General features: G+C 45.1%; 1 pseudogene; it reads left to right on the top strand.

The window, feature by feature from the left end:
- The first annotated feature begins 9530 nt into the window (after window positions 1-9530).
- Window positions 9531-10336, top strand: LOC131479331 (ceramide glucosyltransferase-like; annotated as a pseudogene).
- The last annotated feature ends 2584 nt before the right edge of the window (window positions 10337-12920 follow it).

The following is a 12920-nucleotide window of genomic DNA, read 5'->3' on the forward strand; positions in this document are numbered from 1 at the left end:
TGTTTCTTGATCATCTTTTTAACCATGTATTAATTCTCATTCCCTGCAGTTAGAAATAGGCTATTTGTACATATTTTGCCAGGTTTATAATTTCTATAGAGTTTACACTAGGCAGGTAACTTCAACCATGAGTGGTTATTGTGCGGCTCTCTAATCCTTGAAGTGAAAGAAGAAAGACTGTGCATAACTGGTATTGCTGACATTACCATCCACTTTTGCTGTGGCTTTGGGAGAAGGGAAGAATGAATTTTCATGGGCTACAGAATGTGCAGATTTTCCCTGCACTTCCTGAAGCAGTGACAGGTAAGAACACCCTGCTGTCCTCATTCTGCTGGGGACCTGTTTATGAGTGTTCTCAGTGGCCCTGGTCAGCCCTCAGCTGACATGATTTGATCTGATTGTTCCAGTTCTGAGTGTTTCCTGCTGGAGACTGGGTGCATGGTCGTTGGACTGACTAATCATCCTGACATAGTTCTGATCAAGTCCCTAGGGATTCCTTGGGAGGAAGAGTGTGATAGAGAGGAAGACTCTGGGGATTGAGCATTGTTGGACTCACATTAGGTGAGGCCCAAATGAAGATGAACCAGCAAAGAACATGGAAAATGAGGTAGCAGTTAGGAAGGGTAACTAAAATGCTCCTTTTATGAAACTGAGGTGAGGTGAACTGCATCATTAATGTGACACTTACTGGAAAAAAAAAAACTTATGAGCTCTTAAGCGTTGGTGATTTAATGGCCTGTATTGAAGAGCAGCAAAGAAAATATTGGACATTTAAATACAGGAAAGGAGAAAAGGGTTTTCTCTTCCTCAGTAAGTAAGGGGAAAAAATGTGCTTTTAGACACAGGACGAGAAGGCATTAAAAGTAAAGGGGTAGTGGGGTTAGAATGTTTGACAAAAAAAATATCTTCAGGATGCGCCAGTCCATTTTCTTCAGGTTATACAAAAGAATCAAATCTGAACAGATGAAATTGCTTTCCCCATATCACACAGGCAGAGAAAGCTGAGATGTTAACTCAGGTTTCTGGATGTGCTTTTCAGTGATCCTTCCACTGTCATGACTGCTTTCTAGCCCATTTGCCTCCCTCAAATTAAAGAAAGATGCTTGCTTTTCTGAGATCTAGGGAGAGAGACAGAAGGAAAAGTAGAGGTACAGATGTGGTTTGTGCAGGTGAGGAAGATGTATGGAGGAGTCAGAGATTCATCTACTCAGCATATTCTGTGTGGACAAGATTTGGTATAGCTCAAGTTGCCAAGCAACATGATGTTAAGCACAAATCAATGTGACATTAAACAGCATGTGTATTTTTGGAGTCACTTCATTTTTCTCCCTGTGATCAATGACTCTCAACTTGGCAAATTATCTTTCTGTACACTCTCTTAGCCAATTATTTCACTTATTACTGTATTATTGTTTTTCTACTACAATATACTATGGGCTATGTGAGGACAGGGTATATAATCTTAAGATTTTTCTTGGCCAGGAAAGCATGGAAACATAGTGGTTAAAGTCCTCCCCTCACATGTGCCGGGATGCCATATGGGCACTGGTTCTAATTCTGGTGATTCTGCTTCCCATCCAGCACCCTGTTTGTCACCTGGGAAAGTAGTAGGGGATGGCCTAAATCTTTGTGGCTCTTCACACAAGTGTGAGACCAGGAAGAAGCTCCTGGCTTCTGACTCCTGGCTTTACATCGGCTCATATCCAGACATATCAGCCACTTGGTGAGTGAATCAGTACACCGAAGATCTTCCTCTCTGTCTCTCCCCTTCTGTACATCTGGCTTGCCAATAAAAACAAATAAATCATTTTTAAAAGATTTTCTTGGCCTAGAATTGTGGTGCAGTAGGTTAACGTGATGCCTTTAACATTATCATCCCATATGAGTCCTGTATGCTTTACTTCCAGCCTAGATTTCTGCTAATGTACTGAAGAAAACAGTGGAAGCCTGGCAGAGAGTGCCCCATGGAGTGGCTGAGTGACAGGGGAATTCTGGAGCAGCTCTTAGTAGTGCTAAAGTGCAGCTCATAGTAGTGCAGTGGACACAGTACAGTAAAGTGGAAATCATCAGCATTGAGAAGGTAGGTGCGAGGGAAGGGGATAGTTTGGGTTATAGACATGAGTGCTACAGTTACACATCAGGATGGAGGATGATGAGGTGGGGGGGGACAGATGTGGTGTTGAAGTCACTGAGGAAGGAGCAGTGGAGATTGAAATGTGATTTGGCATAAGAAGTAGATTTCACAATCAAAGGGAACAGGTGAGACTGTGGCATGAGGACGTGAGTTGCACCACCAATCCACCAACTGTGGATGGTTGGTTATTGATTAGAACATCTGAATTGTGGGACAACGCCGTGGTGTAGTAGGCTCAGGTTCTGCCTGTGGCACCAGAATCTGATATGTATGCTGGTTCCAGTCCTAGCTGCTCCACTTCCAGTCCAGCTCCTGCTTATGGCCTGGGAGGACAGCAGAGGTTGGCTCAGGTTCTTTTGTACCTGCACCCATAGGGGAGAACTGGAAGAAGATCCTGTCTTTGGATTGGCTCAGCTCAGGCTGTTGTGGTCACTAGGGAGTGAATCAGCAGGAAAAAAAAATCTGTATTTCTTTCTTTGTGTCTTTCAAATAAAAATAAAGTAATTTTTTAAAAAACCAAAAATAAAAACTGAATTCTTTCACCTCTATTCCACCTACCCACAGTTTAGAAGCAGATACTGAAATACAGAAAATGAAAAAAAATACTCATGTTACCTTTGGCATTAGGAAGAAGTAAGGCTCTGTTTGAAAACTCACTAGGGTCTTTGGAAGCATGCCCATTTAGTTAAATGGAAGAAAAAAAAGGAAAGACAACCTAAGGACAGTGACAATTGCACAGGGGCTCTCTGAAGTGGGAGAAAAGAGCTAACAGGTGTCTCAGCAATATAATTTTGGCTGGAGCTGTGCGAGGTCTTTAATGTTTTCAGGGTCAGATTAGTTAGAGGAGAAACGTCCATGAGCCATTCCAGTACATATAAAGTTAAACGTTTATTAAACATTAAGCACAGGGCCCGGTGGCATGGCCTAGCGGCTAAAGTCCTCGCCTTGAAAGCCCCGGGATCCCATATGGGAACCGGTTCTAATCCCAGCAGCTCCACTTCTCATCCAGCTCCCTGCTTGTGGCCTGGGAAAGCAGTTGAGGATGGCCCAATGCATTGGGACACTGCACCCGCGTGGGAGACCCGGAAGAGGTTCCAGGTTCCCGGCTTCGGATCGGCGCGCATCGGCCCATTGCAGCTCACTTGGGGAGTGAATCATCGGACGGAAGATCTTCCTCTCGTCTCTCCTCCTCTGTGTATATCTGGCTGTAATAAAAATGAATAAAATCTTTAAAAAAAAACATTAAGCACAAAAGAATAGCAAAAAGTAAATGTAGAGAGGCGAGAGCAAAGATTCTCAAGCATACCACACATCACCGGAGTGAAGGGGAGAACTCATCAAATCTCCTTCAACATCACAGGAAAACGTAGAGAAGCAAAACATCACCGGAGTGAAAGGGAGAACACAGCACATCATCCTCCTCAACTCACGGGAAAGTTATAGAGAAGCAAGAGCAAAGATTCCCAGGCATTCTATACATCACCGGAGTGAAGGGGAGAACTCAGCACATCATCCCCTTCGACATCGCAGGGTTGTTTCAGTCGTTCTCTGCAACCACGACAGCCTCCCAGGAGAGTGGAGAGAGCGCGCTCTCACTGCGCAGCTGAGGAGTTTTTAGGCTAATTCGGACAAAGGTGGCTTAATGCCCAAAGTTTACATACCTCAGCTGGCAGCGTGACCTCGCCTGGGTCCGGGCCAAGGAGCCGGGCGGAGATGTACGTCAGTGTCTTATCTTTTTCTCAAAATATACAGACTTGGTTCTCCTCCTGGCACTGGCCAGGTGCCTGAAGGAGAAGCCTGCCAGCACATACAGGGTGAATTTAGGGTCATGTCTGAAGCCTACCCCAAGCCTTATAAGAAAACTCTCCCTTTTACATCAGGGTTTAGGTAGAAGCACAGTGGCTTACCTTGCATTGCTCATATCTTTATGATTCCATGTCCTGGGAAACCCTGAGTCACAGAAGGCCTTGTGTGTGTACACATTGTGTTTTTGGAATAAGTTTAGGCATAAATTGGGTGCTATGAGGGTCATGGCAACTTTTCCTGTCTGTGACAAAGTGGGATGTGGGGAGGTGGTGGTGTAAGGATCCCAGAGCCTGGTGATGGAGAAGAGGCATTTCTTTCTCAATCTATAAAGTCAAAGCTTGGATGGCTTAATAAAAACTCAGGTCACAGTACCACAAGCACAAGGTGCTTTGATGGTGGAACCGAGAATGACACAGCCACTCCCACAATGATTCTGCAGTTCCTTTATTTAAAAAATATTATTTTTATTAATAAGGCAGATTTACAGAGGGAAGGAGAGACAGAGAAAGATCTTGCATCCACTGGTTTATCTCACAGATGGCAGCAATGGCTGGAGCTGAGCTGAACTGAGTCCAGGAGCCAGGAGTTACATTCAGGTCTCCCATGTGAGTGTCAGACCCGAGGCCTTGGGCCACCCTCTGCTTTTTTCCTAGAATGTAAACAAAGATCTGGATGGGCAATAAAGCAACCAGCACAAGCGTGCACACATGTGGGGTGTTGGTACTTGCAGGTGGAGGATTAGCCAATTGAATCATCACACTGGCCCCTCTGCAGTTTCTTATGATGGTAAACATCTGCCGTGTGCAGCAATAGTCCAACACTTAGGATGTTATCCTGCAGAAATGAAAACACATGCTCACACAAAAACCTGCACATAAATATAGGAGCTTTATTTATAATTGCCAAGTGCTGGAAACAACACTACCAGTGGATGAATGGATGGGCCCAGGGTTTTCCATTCCTACAATGGAACACTATGCAATAAGAAAATAGAGCAAGAGCCCGGCGGCATGGTCTAGTGGCTCAAAGTCCTCGCCTTGAACGCCCCGGGATCCCATATGAGCGCTGGTTCTAATCCCAGCAGCTCCACTTCCCATCCAGCTCCCTGCTTGTGGCCTGGGAGAGCAGTTGAGGACGGCCCAATGCTTTGGGACCCTGCACCCGCGTGGGAGACCCAGAAGAGATTCCTGGTTCCCGGCATCGGATCGGCATGCACTGACCCATTGCGGCTCACTTGGGGAGTGAATCATCGGACAGAAGATCTTCCTCTCTGTCTCTCCTCCTCTCCGTATATCTGACTTTGTAATAAAAATAAATCTTTAAAAAAAAAAGAAAATGGAGCAAGAAGTTGGAGGGGGATCTTAAGGGTATTGTGCTGTGTAGCAAAAATCCAGTATCTAGTTTGCCTACAACGTCATTCGATTTATTTGAAATTGTAGACAAAGCAAAACCAGGGACCAGAAAGAGATGAGTGAATGATACAGGAGTTAGGGTTTCACTGCAGCACAGGGACTATTTTGTGAGTAATAAAATACATGAGTGCATACATGTATTAAAAATTATAGGAGGGCCTGGCACAATAGCATAATGGTTAAAGTCCTTGCCTTGCATGCGCTGGGATCCCATATGGGCACCAGTTCTATTCTCAGCAGCCCTGCTTCCCATCCAGCTCCCTGCTTGTGGCCTGGGTAAGCAGTCAAGGACATCCAAAGCCTTGAGACCCTGCACCCGCATGGGAGTCCTGTAAGAGCTCCTGGGTCCTGGCTTTGGCTTGGCTCAACTCCAGCCATTGCGGCCGCTTGGGGAGTGAACCATTGGATGGAAGATCTTCCTCTCTGTCTCTCCTCCTCTCTGTTTATCTGCCATTTCAATAAAAATAAATTTAAAAATTAAAAAAAATTAAAAATCATTAGAACAAACGTAGAATAGATTATTTCACTGTATATCATTAATGGAAAGGATTAAATATCAGTAAAGAAAATATGTAAAAATTAAACAAAAAGTACAGCATTGTGAGATTGTCTTTTTCAGATGAAGCTGATGAATATTGGCAATAATTACATTACAGATGGCAACCCCAAACTGACCTTGGGGCTCATCTGGACTATTATGTTACACTTCTGCCTTAGAGGATCTGTGCTTGCATTTCTATTTGCTGTGTTTGAACATGAGCTAGAAAGTTGCAGTGCCTTCCACAGACACCAATGAGCATTCCTTCTGTGTTAAAAAGTGAGCAAAAGTGAGTTGGAGCTGAGAAGGGGCTGTGAGATAGGGCTGGATCGGCCTAGCACTGTAGCCTAGTGGTAAATGTGCTCATCTTGCATGCACTGGGATCCCATATGGGAGCCGGTTCTTTTCTCAGATGCTCCACTACTTCCAGCTCCCTGCTTGGGGCCTGGCAAGGCCTTTGAGGATGGCCCAAAGCCTTGGGACCTTGTACCCACCTGGGAGACCTGGAAGAATCTCCTGGCTCCTGGGATCAGATAATTGCAGACCCTTGGGGAGTGAACCAGCAGACAGATCTTTCTCTCTGCCTCTCCTTCTCTCTGTAAATCTGACTTTCCAATAAAAATGAATACATCTTTAAAAAATAGCTTGGCTTAAAACTTAAATAAAGATAGGCGTGGAGATTGGCTGTGGTCTCCTACATTCATTACTCGTGATTCTTTCCATGAGGAGATGGGAGGGTTTTTCACTTGCTTATGGCTTTGCCATGTTGTTGGCTGCCTGGTTGTTAGAGGTCTGTTAGCAGTTTGTGTGTCTTACAGAAACTTGGATCTTGATAGGTTGCATTATGAATGAAAAAGCAGATGAAATGGCGATGTCCATCTTTAATGATCTCACCAGCCTGGCTAATTGCAACGCTCTAACAGCGTAGCTAGCAGGGTTATGTTTGTGCTGGTAAGCACAGTGTTGTAGCAATGGCCTCTGAAAGAGTGTTCACTTGGTCATTCAGCCTTCCTGTTGAATTGTTTCTCCTCCCCTTCCCAAAATGGCCAATTATTTTCAAGTCTGAATTCCTGTTGGAATGAAATCGCCCTGCTCCTACAGATACATTCTTTTAAATAAAGTTTAGGGTAACACAGCTATTCATCAGACAGCTCTTGCTACACCATTGTCCTGATGGGTAGAGGAAGTGCTCCTTCAGCAGATGGGAAACTGTGGCTAGTGAAGAACTCAAGGAACTGACTCCTGAGGTCAGAGTTAGCACCACCTGCTGACCAAAGGTAGAACAGCAGATGTGCTGGATTCCTTAACACGCTCAGAAAATTCCTATCTTCCCTCCTTCTTTCCACCATCCCTAAATCCCCTCTCCAACCCAACTGATTTCCCATCCTTTATTACGATAGGATAGTCTTTCACAAACAGTTACAAGTCCATCATTCTGATATCTAAGTGTAGCCTGACATTGTAGGTAAGGATAATGGCAAAGTATTTTTGCAGAAGCACAGGGTGATCTTAGGAAGCTTTAGGTATAGGGATAACAAGGAACATGAACTTAGTGAGCATGCTCTAGAGAGTGGGAGTACAAATTGGTTGCTTTTATAAGACCAGAATAATCTCTTGAAATCCTTTGGACAGGGAAGGATTTAAGGAAAGCTTTCACCAGGAACTTGCCCTGACTTGAAAGCCCAGTGTTAGAAACACATGCATGAGGTAAGAATAATCTACCCACTGTGTCTCTTTTTATCCTGACAACAACCAAACTCCTTTAAAAAGGGAAGCATAAGAACTAGCACAGTGACTTATCAGGCTAATCCTCCATTTGTGGTGTGAGCTCTGACATCCCATATGGGCACAAGTCTGAATCCCAGCTGCTCCACCTCTGCTCCAGCTCCCTGCTAATGGCCTGGGAAATCAGTGGAAGATGACCTGAGGCCTTAGGCCCCTGTGCCCGGGTGGGACACGTGGAAGAATCTCCTGGCTCCCAGCTTTGGACTGGCTCAATGTGGGTCATTGTAGTCATTTGGAGATGGAACTAGAGGATGGAAGGTCTCTCTTTCAAGTAAAATAATTAAAATGCTTGATTAATGAAAGCATTGCTAAGACAGAGATGGGAGTAATGGAACATTTTCAACTCTGAACAGCTTTGTCAGGAAAGCATTTTTTCTCTCTCTAAAAATTTGATATGGAGTCCAGCATGTCACCCTAGTGGCTAAAATCCTTGCATGAGCCAGGATCCCAGATGGGTGCCAATCCATACCCCAACTGCTCCATTTACCTTCCAGCTCCCTGCTAATGCCCTGGGAAATCAATCAAGCTCAGCCCAAAGCCTTGGGACACAGCACCTGCATGGGAGACCCAGAAGAATCTCTTGGATTTGGCTTCAGATCAGCTCAATTCCAGCCTTTGTCATAACGTGGGGAGTGAACCAGCAGATGAAAGATCTTTTTGTCTTTCCCTTCTTCTCTCTGTACATCTGCCTTTCCAATAAATATATAAATCTCAAAAAAACACTCTGAATAATAAATCTATTTTAGCAAACCATAATGGAAACACACTTTAAAGGCCAATACTTTTTTAAAATGTATCAATTATTTGAGGAGTTTTTTATGTTATTCCAATTACCTTATCTAAATACAACAGTAGCATTGGTTCGAGCCAGGATCCACACAAGTTCTACATAGTGTACTAATCATCTGTCCTCTCTGTGACCCAGAAATGCTATAGGACATCATGCCTCTTATGTTATGCGGTTTATGAAGATGCTGATGGCATCTCAGGATGTCTTTTGATAGTGTCCTGCATCTCTGTATTGTTATGCCCACATATGGTTGGTGTAGAGCGAGGCCCAAGACTAAATCATTTGCAACTTGTGTTTTATTGTTGCTGGTTTTGTTGGCAAGCACAGGGTACCGAGTGCGGATGCCCAGGATGTCTGTTCCCTGTGGTGCTTCAGGTGTCAGCAGCCTGATTCATTCAGTCTAGTCAGCTGCTTAGCAGCTGCTGATCATCATTGTTTGTTCCATCATCTCATTAGGGGTTGCAAAATGGTGGTGTCCAAATTTTATTATTCCTTCACAGTTAATAGGAAGTCTTTCCTCATCACCTTGAGGGACAGATCCTATGGGAAAGGTAAGAAATTTGTTCCCCTCTTTTCTTCTATTTGCCAGTGTTCTGAATAATTAGTTGCTCTAGTTGGTTCCCAAAGAATTTTTTCTTTGCTCCCATTTTAAAAAATTATCACTGTTATTCATTGATTTTTTTGTAAGATTTATTTATTTTCTTGGAAAGGCAGATATACAGAGAAGAGGAGAGACAGGAAGAACTTCTGTCCGATGATTCACTTCCCCAAGCGGCCGCAATGGCTAGTGCTGCGCTGATTCGAAGCTGGGAGCCAGGAACTTCTGTCCGGGTTTCGCATGTGGGTGCAGGGTCCCAATGCATTGGGCCGTCCTCGCCTGCTTTCCCAGGCCACAAGCAGGGAGGTGGTTGGGAAGTGGAGCTGGCAGGATTAGAACTGGCATCCGTTTCTTCTTTCCTCCCACGCCCCCACATCGGACTCCCACCCTGTCCTCCTCAGGCGCTAAAGCTAGAGCGGCAGCAGTGGTGGCGGGAGCAGGCTGGGCCAGGTCGACAGGCCGGGGGGATGGCGCTGCTGGTCCTGGCCCTGGAGGGACTGGCCAACTTCGGATTCGTCCTCTACTTGGTGCTATGGCTGATGCATTTCATGACCATCACCTACACCAGATTACACATCAACAAGAAGGCAACTGACAAGCAGCCCTGTAGCAAGCTCCCAGGTGTGTCTCTTCTGAAACCCCTGAGAGGAGTAGATCCCAACCTGATCAACAACTTGGAAACCTTCTTTGGATTGGATTATCCCAAATATGAAGTGCTCCTTTGTGTACAAGACCATGATGACTCATCCATTGATGTCTGCAAGAAGCTTTTTGGGAAATAGCCAAATGTTGATGCTAGATTGTTCATAGGTGGCAAAAAGGTTGGCATCAATCTGAAAATTATTAACTTAATGCCAGGATATGAAGTGCAAAGTATGATCTTATATGGATTTGTGATAGTGGAATGTGAGTAATCCCAGAACACTGACTGACATGGTTAATTAAATGACAGAAAAACGGGTTTGGTTCACGGGCTGCCTTGTGTTGCAGACAGGGCTTTGCTGCCGCCTTGGAACAGGTGTATTTTGGAACTTTACATCCAAGGTCCTATATCTCTGTCAATGTGACTGGTTTCAAATGTGTAACAGGAATGTCATGCTTAATGAAGAAAGATGTGTTAGACCAAGCAGGAGGACTTATAGCTTTTGCTCAGTACATTGCCGAAGATCACTTTATGGCCAAAGCCATAGCTGACCAAGGTTAGAGGTTTGCAATGTCCACTCAAGTTGCAATGCAAAACTCTGGCTCATATTCAATTTCTTTTTTTTTTTAAGATTTATTTATTTTTATTACAAAGTCAGATATACAGAGAAGAGGAGAGACAGAGAGGAAGATCTTCCATCCTATGTTTCACTCCCCAAGTGAGCTGCAACAGGCTGGTGCGCGCCGATCCGAAGCTGGGAACCAGGAACCTCTTCCAGGTCTCCCACACAGGTGCAGGATCCCAAAGCCTTGTGCTGTCCTCAACTGCTTTCCCAGGCCACAAGCAGGGAGCTGGATGGGAAGTGGAGCTGGCAGGATTAGAGCCAGCGCCCATATGGGATCCCAGCACGTTCAAGGCGAGGACTTTAGCCGCTAGGCCACGCAGCTGGGCCCTGGTATCTGTTCTTTAACTTATTTTGCATGGCACTTGCATCTGTGAAAAAAAAATCTGTAGTCTTGGCCAAATGGTACACTTTATTTATGGAAGTAGAGAATCAAGAGAATTGGTTCTAGAAACCTGGGTTTGTATTTTTTTAGTGTTGCTTATTTTTAAAATGAATACACACACATATATATATGACTGTTCTGCAACAGACACTATGACAGTATCCTTCAGTAGAGAAAGTTTCTTATTTAGGAGTAGTATTCTCTTTTAGAATATTCACTGGTGGGATGGCAACAGCTTTGGGGGTTTAGAAAAGGCAAGAAGAGAGTGACTTCTTATGTCCACAGTGAACAGCAATATGCAATGAACAACCCACGCAAGGTTAATGGAGAAAAGTTTTCATGCTTTATGCCTACCTCTTGTAGTTGTTGCAGAGCAAATATAAGTTGTAAATAGGTAGCCAAACATTGCAAAAACAAACAAAAACTTTTAAAAACAATAATAATAAAGGAGCTGGAATCTAGTATTTATATGAAGCTGTGAGAGATATTTTTCAGTCTCACTGCAATGAACCAAAAGTAGCTGAGTTTGGTTTTTACTCATAGCCATGGATTGAAGGCATGTTTTTGACCAACGCTTTTTGGTTCTGTCTTGAACCATTGCTAATCACTGTGCTGCAATTAGTATAGCTGAATATTTCCTTCCCTGCTCCTCATCCAGCTTGCCTCAACTTTCCTCAACTTTTTGGGGGGGCCAGCGGGAGGGGGTTGGAGGGTGGTTTTGTTTTAGTGTGAGTGGATGGTTGATAGTTGTAAGGAAAAATGCATTTCAGACACATTTCACACATGAGCTATTTTCTTACCTAGTACATCTCACTGTTAATAAGAATGTAATTTCATGATACAGGTATTTAATATCTTTTTAAAGTAAATAATTGTCATCCCAACACCATCTGGTGCCATGGAGAACCAGAGGGTAGATGTGGGACTGACTAGGCTGGGTCTCACTCCCCTCTTGAGCCATGCGTGAGCTGTATGTGGGTATGGACGAGCCATGGCCGGGCTAAAACATCCAACAACAAGAATCAGAATGGGGTGAAAGACAGCCAGGAAAAGCCACTGTTCCTGCTAGGACAGGAGGTTACCTGGGTAGGGTTGGCTCAAGGACCCCCTGGCATGCGCAAAATCTGGCATTGGGAGGGGTTCTGATGGAGGAGCCTGGGCAACTCCTCTGGCAGGACACAGTCCCTGCAGGTAAGCGCAAGAAGCATGATAGGAAACAGCCCAGAATAGGCCATGGAAAGTTTCCCACTGGCACACATTCAGCATGGGTCAGGAGCAGACCAGGCTGAATCAGTTCATGTCACCCACTGGCAAATCCGATCACCAGAACAGAGTGTGGGTTGAGCCAGGTTTGGTCGCGACAAAACAAGTACACATTATGGAACGCCAGGGCGTGGTTGCCTGTACTGGATATGAATGCAGCACCCAACCTGCACACGTGAGATCCAGGAAGGGAGGGGCAGAACCGGCAGGGGGATTAAGGGGCTGGTCCCCTCGCTGGACAGCTACTCCCACTGGAGAGCGTGGCCTGGGATAGAGACAGACCAGACTAAGCAAGTCTACATCACCTGTGTGCTGCATGTGGACTAGATCAGGGAAAAGCCAGGCTGGGCTGATTATTCCTGCGGGTGCAAGCATAAATTAGAGTGGGTGAGGGATGTATGGGCATAGCCGCAGAAGCTGGCACTGGGGACTAATTCTGTCAAGTCAAATCACAGATCCAAATAAAGAGTGCATAAACCGGGACAGAGAGACCTTGGAGGGAAAAAGTGGCTTCCCCCTTCTTGGGTCACTATTTCCGTGGGAGGGCATGAAAACTAGGATGGGAGCTGGGATGGCTAGATAGAGAGGCACTCAACAACACCCGTGAGGGCTGGATGGTTGAGTTGGTTAGATAGAACTAAGCTTTAATACCCATTGACAAGTACAAGAGCCAAATGGGATGGGGGACAGACTGGTCTTCTGCTACACATACTGGCAAACCAGGGCAGGGGGTGGGCCTGGTGGGGGTTGTTGTGGGTCTCCCCGAGTAGGCTGCAGCTCCCACTGGTTGATGTAAGGGCCAAACCAGACTGGACTGCAACACCCATTGGTTCCAATACAACTCGGGACTGAAAACAGAACCAACACAGCAATTGAAAGCACCAGCCGAATGGGGTGATGGACTGTGCCGGGCCCTGTGCTTGCTAGAACATACAAGAATCTGG

The sequence above is a fragment of the Ochotona princeps genome, unplaced genomic scaffold, assembly GCF_030435755.1.
Source record: "Ochotona princeps isolate mOchPri1 unplaced genomic scaffold, mOchPri1.hap1 HAP1_SCAFFOLD_641, whole genome shotgun sequence".
NCBI lineage: Eukaryota > Metazoa > Chordata > Mammalia > Lagomorpha > Ochotonidae > Ochotona > Ochotona princeps.